Here is a 14,747-nt window from a genome sequence, read left to right as displayed (position 1 = left end):
TATACTACGTATATATATGGTATATGTACCATATTCTCTTTATCCAGTCTACCATTGATGGGCATCTAGGTTGATTCCATGTCTTTGCTATTGTGAATAGTGCTGCGATAAACATTTGTGCATGTGTCTTTATGGTAGAACGATTTATATTCCTTTATGTATGTACCCAATAATGGGATTGCTGAGTTGCATGGTAGTTCTGTTTTTAAGTTCTTTGAGAAATCACTAAACTGCTTTCTACAGTGGCTTAAGTAATTTATATTCCCACTAGCACTGTATACATGTTCCCTTTTCCCTGCAGCCTCACCAGCATCTGTTATTTTTTGAATTTTTAATAATAGCCATTCTGACTAGTGTGAGACAATATGCCTTTTTTTTTGTTTTTTTTTTTTTTGAGGTGGAGTCTCGCTCTGTCACCCAGGCTGGAGTGCAGTGGTGCCATCTCAGCTTACTGCAAGCTCTGCCTCCCAGGTTCACGCCAATCTCCTGCCTCAGCCTCCTGAGTACCTGGGACTACAGGCGTCTGCCACCACACCCAGCTAATTTTTTGTATTTTTAGTAGAGACGAGGTTTCACCATGTTAGCCAGGATGGTCTCGATCTCCTGACTTTGTGATCCGCCTGCCTTGGCCTCCCAAAGTGCTGGGATTACAGGCATGAGCCACCACACCTGGCCCTCATTGTGGTTTTAATTTGATTTTATCTAATGATCAGTGATGTTGAATATTTTTTCATATGCTTGTTGGCCACATGTGTGTCTTCTTTTGCAAAGTGTCTGTTTACCTTCTTTGCCTACTTGTTAATGGGGTTGTTTGTTTTTTGCTTGTAAATTTGTTTATCTCTCATGCTATACTATGTCTCTTAGACAACACTTGATAAAACCAAATAAATACAACAGCATTAATAAATAATTTAATCTGTTTACAGAATAAATTTCTACTTCCACAGGGCATCATGTACACTGCTTTAGTTTTCAGCTTGGTTGTACTTTTTAATAATATTTAAAACTGGTCCTGAATATTTGATAAGGATATGGGAGTCCTAACTTCTCTCTTCGAACTCTGTGGATAACTTATACTGATAAAATAAATCATGTTTCATAAAAGAAAAGCTGTTGTTTCAAAAGTAATGGAGACAGGGCCAAGGTACAATCAGACAATTTTAATTGTCTTCAACTATTATGTATCTTACTATATTTTAGGTCAGATAATTTGGCTCATAATATTCAAAACTGGATTAATTATGGGATTTTACAACAAGGTTATGTGGTGTATGTTTGCCAATTGGGAAAGAAAGATAATTATGCTTGAATGTAGGTCACATTTAAGAAACCCTCTTAGGCCTATGGGAACCATGTTTCCTTAAAAATCAAGAGTTAACGATATTAAAGAGAATGGTGCCACCTCTCATCCTGTGACCCAGTTCTTTTGGTCAGAGATGGCTTTTACTGTTTTTGGTGGGTGTGCTTAGGAAGAGAAACTTGCATAATTTCCCGCAGGGCAGCTTGGATCAGTTGTGGTAGCTACTGAATTGGATCATGTTGGTTATAAGAAACTGGTGGATGAAGCATTACTAATGTGGATATTTACAGACACATTTCTAGGGCTGGCTGATGTCATAAGCAGTTAGTTCTCTTAACTCCCCCCAAAGCTGGATACAAATATTGATTTTTATCTGGGCAGATTTTTGTCTACTATGCAGTTGTTTTATTCTTTGTCCATGAAAAATTGATGATACGTTCAAACTCACAGTGTTCTGTTTTGTTTTCCTGAGCTTTTTTTTTTTTTTTTTTGGTTTAAGCATTACCAAATGGCAAGTCTAAAGAATTTAGATTTAAAACAAGAGTGAACTAGGAGTTCATATAAGGATCTGATATAATTTTGTAGCATCTGAGAACTCTGTTGTAACTACTTAACCATTTTAATTGAGCTCTTACAAAATGCTCTGCTCACAAATTTCCCAACCTCTGTTCTACCTCACTCAATCCCACCGCTCACTACCAGTAAAAAAGGCTGCAATGGGACAACAGACTGTTTAAAATTCATTGCATGATACAAAAAGAAACATAAGGTTTTCTAATGCTATAGCTGGATGTCCTGAAATTGGGGATAATTTTACAAGATATGTAGCAAAATAGATCTCAGCTCCCAGTATTTAGAGCAAAGCTTTGATTTTGTCACTGCAATTTAAGTGGTTCATCTTATGTTAGGGTTGAGGCAAATTGCTTTTTAAAATACAGAGAGATAGTGAGATATAAAATTTTAATTTATAATTTTAATTGGGCTGGGATTTTTTTGTCTGAAATGTGTGTTTTCAGTTATTATTTTCATCTTTGCCTTATCTTATTACTAATGAAATATTGTAGTTAACTAGTGAACTGATGAAACATTCTGAGGATGAAATTTGTAGCCTATATTTCTCTCTGTCTCTTTTCCAGATTTAAAGAATCAAGGCACTTGAATAAGCTGCTTTAAGGAACCACCAATACTAGAAGACATACTGTGCTTTAAGATGACTGGGCATTTTGCAGTGCAGACACCAATCCTTGGAAGGACGTACAACACACTAAGGTTATTTGGGGCCATGGAAAAATCTAGCTCCTGAAGTAACTGATGGGGGTCCCCCTTTTCCTAGCAAATACTTGGCCTGTAGGACTAATGCTTAACTAGCCATGCAGTTTAATATTTATTTCCCTATCCTCCTCCTTCCCTTGAGTTTTGTCAAGCTAGCTTTCTCAGACTAGTTTGATTATAAGCCTCTTAAAGGGAAGGAAGCCTTGTATCTTTCTCTCCATTGGCATCTCCATGAAATTTGCATGCTGGTTACTGAAGACAGCAAAGGCTCACAGCAAGCTATAGATGGCCTGGATGAATGTCTTTGCTGGGTCTTACAAATTTAGACCAAAAACAGAGTCCTGGAATCTAGAATTTTATTTATATATATATATATAATTAAAAATATATTTTAATAATATGTATTTTAATAAAATATGTATTTTAATAAAATATTTTACATATATACATATATATATATTTAGTCCTATACAGGCCCATTTAGCTGTTGATTTCCACTTTAGAATTCTCTTGTGATGATGTCTGAGTGGTATATGAGTTCCTCCGGGCTTTGAGGTTTATATTAGCAAGAACTCTAAGATCAACATTTACCGACAGGTGAGCTGTAGGACGGTAATCCAGCTGCTGCTTGTGTTTTGGGTGTAGTACATTTAGCTAATCCTATTGACTATAATTCTAACTGGGTGGCTCTTGCTAGAACTTTGGGGAAAAGATGTAATCTTTAGGTCCAGGGTATGTGAGTACTCCAGCTATTCTTGAAATGACCCAGATCTCAAAGCAAGAAGTTGATTTATTTTTTTAAAACAAGATTTATAAGTTGCCCAGACTGTTCTCTACTCAAAGGGTATGGCTGTAACCCAACCAAGATAGTAGAAACACTGCCTTCATCAAGCCAGACATTGCTCAAGTTTATAATGCAAATAAAGAAGAAGTAATACATGTCATGTTTTAAAGACATGTCTAATTGCTAGGAGATCACTCAGGTAGCAACACAATAGATCTGCCCCAGTGGTCTATGCAAAGGCATTCTCATATGTTGGAGAAGAGTAAGACTTAGAATAGGGAAAGGATTGTGTTTGGCTCAGTCTGCTTTAAGTCTTTTTAAAGACCTAGGATGACTTTTAGGGTGTGTACATGATAGGATAAATGCAACTGTTTCTGAGACTTGAAGACTCTGTAAATAAGGGGATTGAGGGTAGATCGAAGAGAGTTTGAAGTAGCAGAAATATTGGGAATTGGATAAAGAATATCACAGAATGAAAGTCTAATTCTGATTAAATTAAGTTAAGAATTCTACCTTTTCCTGTTTGAATAACATTCACTGGTTTTAAATGATAATTATGGAACATCTTAGAGAAAACTTCAGACTCTTGAGCAAGGTGTCTGTTTTAATAACCAACATAGGAATTTATTTCTGTGAGGAGATGAGTAAATTTTGGATGATTCTTGATTTTTAGAGCACTGCATTTGGTAACCCTATTATACAATTTTGGATATATATTGCACCCCATAAAATAGCTACAACAGTTTAGATTTTTTAAATGGCCAGAGCCATTATGTGCTGCCGTACTTGGATTTGGTCCATAATGCTTCACAATCCAGCAGCAATCTCTAAAGCCCAGAGCCCTGGGACTGTTTCCAACAAAACAGTAGGTCAGCACTGACACAGAAAGAAGTGGTTGCCCACATTGCCACAAATGGAAATGAGAGAAGAGATGTGCTTATCAGGGTAAATAAACTCTGTATTATTATTAGAAAAGAGGTGGCAAGTGGGTGGAGGGAAAATAGGCACAGCACTGACATTTACTAAGGACCTGCTCATTGTCTCACACATTATTAGATGCCTTAATTCATTACTTTGCGTAGTCCTTGCAAAATCCTAAAGGTTTGATTACTGTCATTACTACAGATAAAGAAACTGAAGAGAGAGTGTATTAGGCCATTCTTGTATTTCTATAAGGAAATATCTGAGACTGGGTAATTTATAAAAAAAAAAAAAGATATTTAACCGGCTCTTGGCTCTACAGGCTTTACAGGAAGCATAGTGCTGGCATCTGCTTGGTTTCTGGGGAGGCCTCAGGAAGCTTACAATGATGGTGGAAGGTGAAGGAGAACAGGTATGTCACACTGCCAGAACAGGAGCAAGAGAGAGAGAGAGTAGGGGTGGGAGGCACCACATACTTTTAAATGACCAGATCTCCTGTGAACTTAGAGCGTGAGCTCACTTAACACCAAAGAGATAGCCCAATCCATTCATGAAGGACCATGAAAGTACGGTTCCCATGATTCAAACACCTCCCACCGGGCCCCACCGCCAGCATTGGGGATTACAATTCAACATGAGATTTGGGCAGAACAAATATTCAAACTATACCAGCGAGATTAAGAAAATTGACCAAGGTCACACAGCAAGCATGTGGTGAATATGTTTTTTTAACTCAGGTAACCGACTCTAGAATTTATGCTTTTTTTTTTTTTTTTTTTTTTTTTTACAGAGTCTCTCTCTGTCACCCAGGCTGGAGTACAGTGGCACAATTTTGGCTCACTGCAAGCTCCGCCTCCTGGGTTCACGCCATTCTCCCGCCTTAACCTCCTGAGTAACTGGGACTACAGGTGCCCGCCACCACGCCCGACTAATTTTTTGTATTTTTAGTAGAGACGGGGCTTCACCGTGTTAGCCAGGATGGTCTCGATCTCCTGACCTCGTGATCCGCCCACCTCGGCCTCCCAGAGTGCTGGGATTACAGGTGTGAGCCACTGTGCCCGGCCAAATTTATGCTCTTTTTAATCTGACCCAGTTGAGTTTTACTCTGATGACTTGTTATTAGTAGCTGCTGTAGATCTGTAACTGTTTAGGTCATCTCTACTGTACAATGGTCATGGGTGATTGAACCACTAATTAATCATGTGTCTTTGGGTTTATTCACTGATTAAACCATGACTTGTTGAGCCCCAATTATGAGACAGCTACTGAGTAAGGTAATCGCTCTGCAGCAGGGAATAAGAGAGATGCAATTCCTGTCTTTATGAGCTTACACTATGGGAACAGTAAGCAAGTAAAGAGATTAACACGTTGAAGTCTGTGAAGGGATTACTTCAGTGAGTAGAACCTTAATGCAATCCAGTACTCCAGATTGCTACAGGAATAAGGTGTACTGGTAAACTGAATAGTCTGGTTTTTTAGGTAGACTTTATCAAGAAGTGGATCTGGACTCACTTCATGGCAAATCTCCAGATGACAATGCCCGTATTGTTTCACCTACCTATTAGTTTCCATAAAACAGTGCCCCTCATTCTTCTGTATATATGCCACTCAAACTGTTACTCCTTTATTTTTTTTCCTAGTTTTTTCCTTTGGAGGACTTTGCTAGGTTTCATTGGCACTAAAAGGGAAGTAATAGACCACTTCAATAGGGTTATACCATCTCTATTTTGGAGTGAGGGTGCTTTTAAAAAATGGGACTGGGGTTTTCTTCTTTTAAAGGTCACGCAGTTCTGATTTAGAATGCTCTCAAAGACATATAGGTATATTTACAAGATGAAATTTGAACATGATTGCGATAATAACTTTTATTTTTTAAAAAATCTATCACACTTGGCTAAAGAAAATGTGGTACCTATACACCATGGAATACTATGCAGCCATAAAAACGAGATCACGATCTTTTCAGGAACCTGGGTGGAGCTGGAGGCCATTATCCATAGCCGAGTAACTCAGGGACAGAAAACCAAATGCCACATGCTGTCTCTTATAAGTGGGAGCTAAATGATGAGAACACACGGACACATAGAGGGGAACAACACACACTGGGGCCTTTCAGAGAACAGAGGGTGGGAGGAGGGAGAGGATCAGGAAAAATAACTAATGGATATGAAGCTTAATATTTGGGTGATGAAATAATCTGTACAACAAACCTCCATGACGTGAGTTTCCCCATATAACAAACTTGCACATGTACCCCTGAACTTAAAATAAAAGTTAAAAAAACCATCAAACAATCCTGTATATATTTTAAAGGTACATAGATACACAGAAAAAGATCCAGGAGTAGACATACCTGATCCTGGGAGGAACCTGGAATTGCAGCTGGTGGCCAAATGGGATTTTATCTAATTTATATTATTACTGTATTTGACAGGGAGAAAGTATTCATATATTATTTTTATAATAAAAAATAATGTGAGAAGTAAGATAAATGGAGACTAGCTAGGAGTCTGTTGTAGTATTCCAGGAGAGAGATGGTTCTGACCTGAAATAAGCATGGAGGCAGTATAGCCTAGTGACTGGGAACAAAAGGCTCTGATTCCAGACTGCTTGGGCTTGAATTTCTGCTCCTACACTCACCATCTGTGTGCCAATTGGAAACATTACTTAACCTCTTTTTGTCATGGCCATTTCATCTGTAAATGGCTGTGAGCAGAAGATCACCTGCCTAATAGGGTTTTGGGGATAATTAAGTTATTTGGGACACAAGAAGTGCTTAGAACAATGCTTGGTACATAGCAAGGCCTCTATAAATATTAGCTACTATTTTAGGAGGGATAAACAGCATTGGGTGGGGGGAAATGGGAAGAGTGATGAATAACTGAAGATGGTAATACAGTGGACACCAAATTGATGTTGAATATCTTGAGGGGCCTTGTGAGTCATCAGTCATCATACTTTTGACAATCTCTATGCCCTGAGGTCATGGGGTATAGAACATTATGATGACTCTACTAATTCTGTGACAGATACTGGATGTTGCCTTTCTAGTCGTGAATTCCAATCTGGAATGAGATGGTCACATCCTTAGCCTCTCCGTATAGTTCTTTAATGAGTACGTTGGTAACCATGCTACTTATCTTTAGTGCTTAGATTTCTTTTGTAATGAATAAGGTGATTGTACACATTTCAGCAGACATAAAATGCCTCCTGTCCTCTTTGCTTTACTTGACTCTATTGTATTTTCAGTCACTGCAGAGTGTGCTTGTCTGAATGATGTTATGGAAAACAAGAGGAGTCAAAGGAAAAACTTATTACCTCTCGGGGTCTGTTTGTGTGAAAACACAAAGATAAATATCACTCTGGGTGAGGTGGGGAAAGGCCTTAGCACACTGCCTCCTTCTCTGAATTATTTTAAGGATCCACTGAGGCAAAGTGTGCTTTGAGGAAATGTCCAGCACTGCACACATCAGTGTTTAGTCTACTGACTTTCTATTTGTCCTTTAAAAAATTCCATGGGAAAACACTGTAGAGAAAATTCTCGATGGCTGCTTCCTGAATAAACAGCCTTCACCAAGTTAATATTTCTCTTAGCTTTGTCTACTTATCTTATCTTTGAATCTACTGACTATTGAGTAATCGTTGAAACCTGGGCATTTTATTCACCTCAATTTTGAGAACACTGGTAGGACAATAGCTGAACCTTTGGGAAAAGGACAAATATGTTTAAAAAGGAAAAATGTTTAGTTTAGATGTTGGTATCCCTTCTCTATGAATTGTCTCCCTATGTATTTTTTCCCCATTATGGCCCTAAATGAAGTTTTTGTGACATCATCTTTTCAGGAAACTCTTTGGGCTTACCTGGAGGCTTTAATTTGGTTTCAGTTCACCTTAATTTGGGTCCTAACCTAGACCAATGTGGAGCCTCTTAGATAAGTAGTCAGTAATCTACAAATGATAACCAGAATTCCATAATTCTGCTCTTTCCCTATGCTGGCCCATATTCCAGATGATCATGCCGTCCTGCTATCTACCATAGGAAAAAGAGTCCTTTTGATACTATTCATATTCTTTTCACTTTTTATAAACCAAGAATATGACTTTACATATTTCTGTTTCTTTAATATGGATTTTTCTCATTCAGATATCAGGTAATACCTTAATATGTTATAATACATTTGAAATGAAGAGTTATTGATATTTTGTGAAATTCTAAACCATGCTTTTTGAAAACATTTATTGAGATAGAATTGGCACACAATAAACCACACATATGTCAAGTGTACATTTAAAATCTGCTTTTGAGTAAAAAACCCAATACATTTTCTTCAGCAACTATTATTTAGGTACCAGTGTATCTTTCTTCTTGGCTTCAAATCTAAGCTTCTTAAGGGCATTGTCTTAACTTGCTTTGTTTAATTACTCACCTTCCAGTAAAGTCCGTTCTTAATTCCTCTCAGCCAGGCTTCTGTTCTCATTACTTAGCTGAAATTGCTGTGGCAAGGCTCACCTGCCAAATCCTGTGGACATGTTTCTGGTCTTCCTTTACTTGGATTCTTTGTGACACTGGCTGCCATTGACCATTCTCTCTCTCCTTGAAAATTTCAACTTTCTTGGCATTCTCAGTGACACACTCACCTGGTCCTCCTCCAACCACTGACAAGCTTCCTTCCCTGCCTGCTTCTTCTATCTAACCCTTCTTCGATCATCTGCCCTTCTTCGCTCATCTCCTCAAGCCTTCTTCCTCCTTTCCCTGAGTGAGTGCATTTTCTCTGCTTGTTAGTCATGGCGTGCATATGTTGATGGGTTACAAATTAATGATTTTAGCTTAGACCTCCTTGCCGACATTCAGAAGTATGTACATGAACTGTTCACTGAACATTTCTACCTGCATATCCTATAGACGTAAAATTCAGTATCTTAAAAACTCACTTTGTTATCATCCCACCTGCCCCACCAAAGCCTTCTCTTCCTTCTCTATTTCTTGGCTTAAGATACATGCCTCCCCTGTGGGAAGCTTACAGTGTTGTCTGGGGAAACAAAATACCAATGCATAAAATAATCACAAACATGCTTGTGTTGTTTAGGTCTGCTTGGTATCATGAAGCAGCCAAGGGCTCCATGGTACTACATAAATGTCCAAGAACAGAACTTTGGAGAATGAAGTCCTGCAATGGAGCAGAGCTGGCAGGTGCAGAGTGTTCAGAAAGGCAAGAACAACAAAATTAGAAAGGAGTTGTCAAAAAAACCTTCACAGAGCCAATGCTGCTTCATTTCTTCATCTGTTCAACCACTGCTTGTTGGGGCTTTCCACGTGCCAGGAACTCTAGGTTCTGGAGAACCATCAGTGGACAAAAGCCATGTCTCTTGCTCCCACAAGCTTATATTCTACCAGGAAGAATCGGACAGAGAATATGGAAAACATTCATAGAAATATACACTTAGATAGAGATCATAACTATGAAGAAAATAATAGAATGTAATGAACTAAAAAGTGATAGGAGGCTGGGAAGATTCGTGCAGACATCATGGTGAGGGAAAACTCTCAGAAAAGTGACATTTAAGCTGTTTATTGAAGAAATAAATGAATCTTCCTCTCTTCTGCAGTGCTGGAGAGAAAAGGTTTAACCACCAGATCAAACCATTCAAAGGATTCCACAGAGCAGGTGGGGCACTGAGTTTATTAGAACCTCAAGGCATAAGAAACAAATCTTTCTGTTTCACTTTCTTTCTTCAACATTTGAAATAAGATGCAGACTCAAAGACCTTTTCTTTCTGACCCAAATACTGTGGGTGTGCTTGCAATACAGAGAAAATAAAAAATACTCTGAGTGAGGAGACCCTTCTCTGTAGTTTCTACAGTCAAAAATCCGTAGCAATGAAAAATAATTGATGGTATCCTCAAATCCTATGGCTTTTTGAACATAGGAGGGAAAAATATAACAGAATTGTCTTGTGAGTGGCATCCTGAAAGTTTATTCAGGGAACTGAATTCAGGATGTTGGGAATGCAACTATAACTAAGACAAATTTCATAAAGGTCTTATCTTCTAGTTGGAGGAAATAGATAATAAAGTAGTAAACAGGAAAATAGATGTATGAGAGTGATAATTACTATTTATAAAATTAAGGGGGTAGGGTAAGGGGATAGAAAATAGAGAAGGAGGAGCAAATTTAGAAAAAGCATCACCTCCTGGGAAGTGATTTTTTAATTTTTATTTTTTGAGATGGAGTCGTGCTCTGTCACCCAGCCTGGATGTAGTGGTGCCATCTCGGCTCACTGCAACCTCTGCCTCCTGAGTTCAAGAGATTCTCGTGCCTCAGCCTCTCCAGTAGCTGGGATTACAGGTGCATGTCACCATGCCTGGCTAAGTTTTGTATCTTGAGTAAAGACGGGGTTTCACCATGTTGGTCTCAAACCCCTTACCTCAGGTGATCCACTCACTTCGGCCTCCCAAAGTGCTGGGATTACAGGCATGAGCCACCGCGCCAGTCCCAGGAGGTGATATTTGAGTGGAGACCTGAGAGGTGAGGATATGCCAGCCCCATGAGGGAGGAGCCTCGGGGAGAGTGCCCGTGTAGTGGCTGCAGCATGTGGGAGAACACTGAGTTGAAAATGAGCCTGGTGGGAAGGCCAGTGCGGCTGGGGTGGGGTACAGTGTGAAGGAGGTGGGTGATGAGGCTGCCTGAGAAGAAGGCAGGGCCTTGGACACAGCAGGAAGGAATTGGAATTTGTTCTAAGTGCAGGGGGAAACCAGGGAGAGGTTTGGAGCAGGAGACTGATGTGATATAATGAAATTAACCTTTCAGCAGGATTGCTGACCCTGATGCAGAAAATGGAAGCAAGGGTATATTTGGATCCTGGAATGGTTCTTGACACAGAGAAGGAATTCGAGAAATATTTCTTGAAAGAATTCATCAACCAATAATCCATTAAAAACTAAGACAGCTCTGACCTTCAAAGAGGTTGCTTTCTTATTCCCCAAGATCAATGTTATCCAGCATTTTCAGTGGACCCGGCTTGTTGTTCACAAGATATAGGAACAAATGTGTCTTCACTTTGAAGAAGCAGGGAGTCAGTCGGCCGGGAGTGTGGTTTATTCAGCAGAGGCATAATTTCTCACTTCTATACTTTGCTATTTACAGCACACCATTTTTATAAACACAGTATTTAGGCCAGAAACGGAAGTCCATTTGGCCTATACAGCTCTTATATCAGGAGAAAAATTCCTCCCAAGTTTTCTCATCATTCTAAATGGACTAAGGTCCTCAAAAAGTGCACACTCAGTTCTCTTGTTGGACACAAGATTTATAAACAGTTTATGCACCCCACATTTAGTTTTGCTATAGTGGCAGCAGCAGGATAAATAAAACTAGGCCTTTTTGTTCAGTGATTTAAAACGTAAGAAAATGAACGTGCACTTTCATTGTTATAGGGGAGGAAGGAGAACGTCATTCCTGAAGAGTGCTGAGCAAAGTTTCATTTCCTAAGCTCATATCTCTTTGCACCTCTTTTGGAAAGCCCATAACTCCCCTTGGGAGATATAATTTTTCTTGTGGAGTAAGGAAAAAGAACTAAGACTTACTCTCATTAGAGAAGCTGGAAGTCTTGGTTCCTGGTTTTTGTTATTTTGGGTTTCTGTTTGAAGATGCATAATCTTGGAAAACATTTAATGCTGACCTTGGGACTTTCTGCTTGAAGTTTTCAAATGATCCAGATGACCATGTGAGATAGAAATCCTCTCTTTAAAGAGCATTTTAGGAAGACAATAGGACTTAATGTCAGAGCCTGGGAGTTGAGTCTTGTCGCCATTATACTTATTTTTAGCAAGTCACAGAAGTCATCCTACAGGACAGTGAAGAGTCAGTGAATCTGGTGTTTGGTGATTGCCAGGCACTTTGACAATAGTGATTATTGATCATTGTTCTGATTATCATTGTTTTTACTCTCCTGGTAGATTTATTCTTTGGGGGACTTGTTTTCCCCAACAGACTTACTTATTTGAGGTTTTTGTACCATTCTCATTTTAGAGGAGAATGTTCTAGTTACTGAATTCAATATAACAAATATTTCAATTTTAAAATAAAGAAGATTACATATTAGAAGGGGTTAACAAGATAGGTTGATATTAACTTAATCTCACAAAAATTGAGGAAAGAAGCAGAAAGAAAGTGCATGCCACGAGTTAACAAAGAGTATGCAGCATGAATTCTGTCAGGGGGAGCCATGGAAAAGACTCCGTGGGGAAGTAGTGGCAGAGAGAAGAGCTCTGTTACCTGCCCAGGGGTGAGACGGGCTGGAAAGGCCCTGGCCCGGAAGTAGACTGGCCCCCTGTGAAGGGGCAGGCACAGGACATGTGTGGGTCTGGCAGGAAGTCCAGACCAGCCCGTCCAGACCAGCACGTACAATATGCCTCTGGTAAGTGCGGTAGTGGCCAGCGTGGGATTTTCCAGCATAGCTGTCAGCATCGGAGACTGAGAGCAGAAGGAAGGGCAAGTTTCCACAGGCCCAGTGACAGGAGCATGGGAGTGAGTGATAATAACAGCTCCTGACAGCCAGGCAGTAGCTAATCAGGACCAGAAAATCTGGCATGAGTAGCAGGGTCTCAGCTCCCCCACCATTACCTTCTACCCCTACGCAGACACACACACACACACACACACACACACACACACACACGTCTCCACTCTCTCTTCTGTTATAACTATTTATTGAGCAAAGGCTCTAAAATCAGAATGCCTGTTTAAGTTCTGGTTCCACCATGGGATGGCTGTGTGTCCTCAGAAGAATTCCTCAAACCCTCTGTAAGATGGGTCTGCTGACTCTGTAGGGCTCTCCAGCATCGCCGTGCTGTGAGCGGGAGGGGGAATCATGTGTAGGAGGTGTGGGCCAGAGCCTGGCCCATAATACGTGCTCGACAAATAGGATGAATAGGAATGAAACTAAGAGACCAGTCTTAGAGTCAAAACTGGGCTCACACATGAGAAGCAAGATGGCTCTCACAACAGACATATAATGTGCAGCAATGGCAAGCCTTGGCTAGTCGTGGATCTCAGAGGGTGGAGTTGGTTACCTTGACATCTCTTCTGTCTGAACTGGGGTTCATTCTATAGATTGGTGTAGGGTTGGGCTTCAGGTGAGGATCAAGGAGAGGGATGCAGGATCTAGTGGCCTGGCAGGTACTCAGTCCCACAGGGGACAGGGATGTGACAGAACAGCATTCTGGGATGGTGGCAGGGGCTTCAACAGGGACAAAAACACATAGGCAGGCTGGGAAGTCAGATGATAAAGTGAGTGGGTCACTGGAAGTTAAAAGTAGCCATCCAATCACCTCTAAGAAGCCCTGAGGTCAAATTCCAGAAAGTTGGAGGTTGGCTGAAAGTATAAGCAGGATTGAGTGAGGACTCTTGGGAAGTGGGGAGACTTCAGTAGAAAGCTGGCTGAGAAATAGATGGTGGTAGTGAGGGAGAAATTAAACACGCATAATTTGTGGAACAAGTTACAGAAGAGAAAGGAGGACAGGGATCAAGTGCTGGCATGGAGTTATTTGTGGAATGGAGGAATAATGATTCTTTGATCAGATTGGTAGTTCATGTTTGAGTGTAGATAGGTGGAGGAAGGTTACAGGAGGAAGAAGATCTAGAGAAATGAAGAGATGGAAAAGGGAGAAATGAGGAAAGCTTTCTCTGATGGCCTCATTCTCAGTGAAGAATGACACAAAGTCATTCTGGAAGGGGCAGGGGAGGTGCGAGGTGGAGGCCTGAGGAAAAGGTGTCAGATAGTGACCGTGGGGAATTTTTGAGGGAGCTAACTGGAGATGAATCACTCCATGATCGTGATTTCTGCGTATCTGGAATTTACCTACTCCAGGCTCAGGCTCAAATGGAAACTGAAAGTCGCCCCAACTAATGGCCTGACATAGCAAAACCAAGCTCATCCTCCCCCACTCCAGCTCAAACAAATCACCTGCATTGCTTGTCCCCACTTCCTGCCATAAGTTGTCCCCTTATCAGTGTTCTGTCTGTCTCACTCCCACTTCGCCCTAGACAGGGCTCTCAGAGGCTGCCCAGGCAACCTGGAGGCCTGTGACCTTGTCTTAGTCGCGTTTCTGGCCATCTTTGGAGAATAAACACTTTTCTTTTTGAAATGTTCTTCCTTTCCCTCTCTCCTACATTTTGTGTGACAGATTCCTTCTCATTTTGCAGGTTTCGTTTTAAAAGTTACCAACTCGGGCTTTCACGAGACTCTAACAGAAGGTTCATTCCTGTCCTATGTCCTCACAGCATTCACCCCGTCTACCCCTCTGATATGTAAACTGGAAGAAATGGGCAATTGCTTTGCTCATTTTCTGGGTTGCAACTATCATGTAAGCTTCCTGAAGCCAAAATCTGCCCCAGAGGGTAGCACAAAGTAGGTGCTCCATATATATTTGTAGAATGAATGAATGGACAAATAAATGAATTAATTACC

General features: G+C 40.4%; 1 long non-coding RNA gene across 1 annotated transcript in view; it reads left to right on the top strand.

Annotated features, from left to right (window-relative positions):
• Positions 1 to 2,434: 2,434 nt before the first annotated feature.
• Positions 2,435 to 14,747, top strand: part of LOC144333242 (uncharacterized) — a 30,572-nt gene continuing 18,259 nt past the window's right edge. Inside the window, exons 1-2 of the long non-coding RNA XR_013401754.1 lie at positions 2,435 to 2,569; positions 4,600 to 4,689. This is a non-coding gene — a long non-coding RNA (uncharacterized LOC144333242). The remainder of the gene's footprint in view (positions 2,570 to 4,599; positions 4,690 to 14,747) is intronic.

The sequence above is a fragment of the Macaca mulatta genome, chromosome 11, assembly GCF_049350105.2.
Source record: "Macaca mulatta isolate MMU2019108-1 chromosome 11, T2T-MMU8v2.0, whole genome shotgun sequence".
Classification (NCBI taxonomy): Eukaryota; Metazoa; Chordata; class Mammalia; order Primates; family Cercopithecidae; genus Macaca; species Macaca mulatta.
Note: the sequence above shows the minus strand (reverse complement) of the source record. Positions and strands in the feature narration are given on the sequence as shown.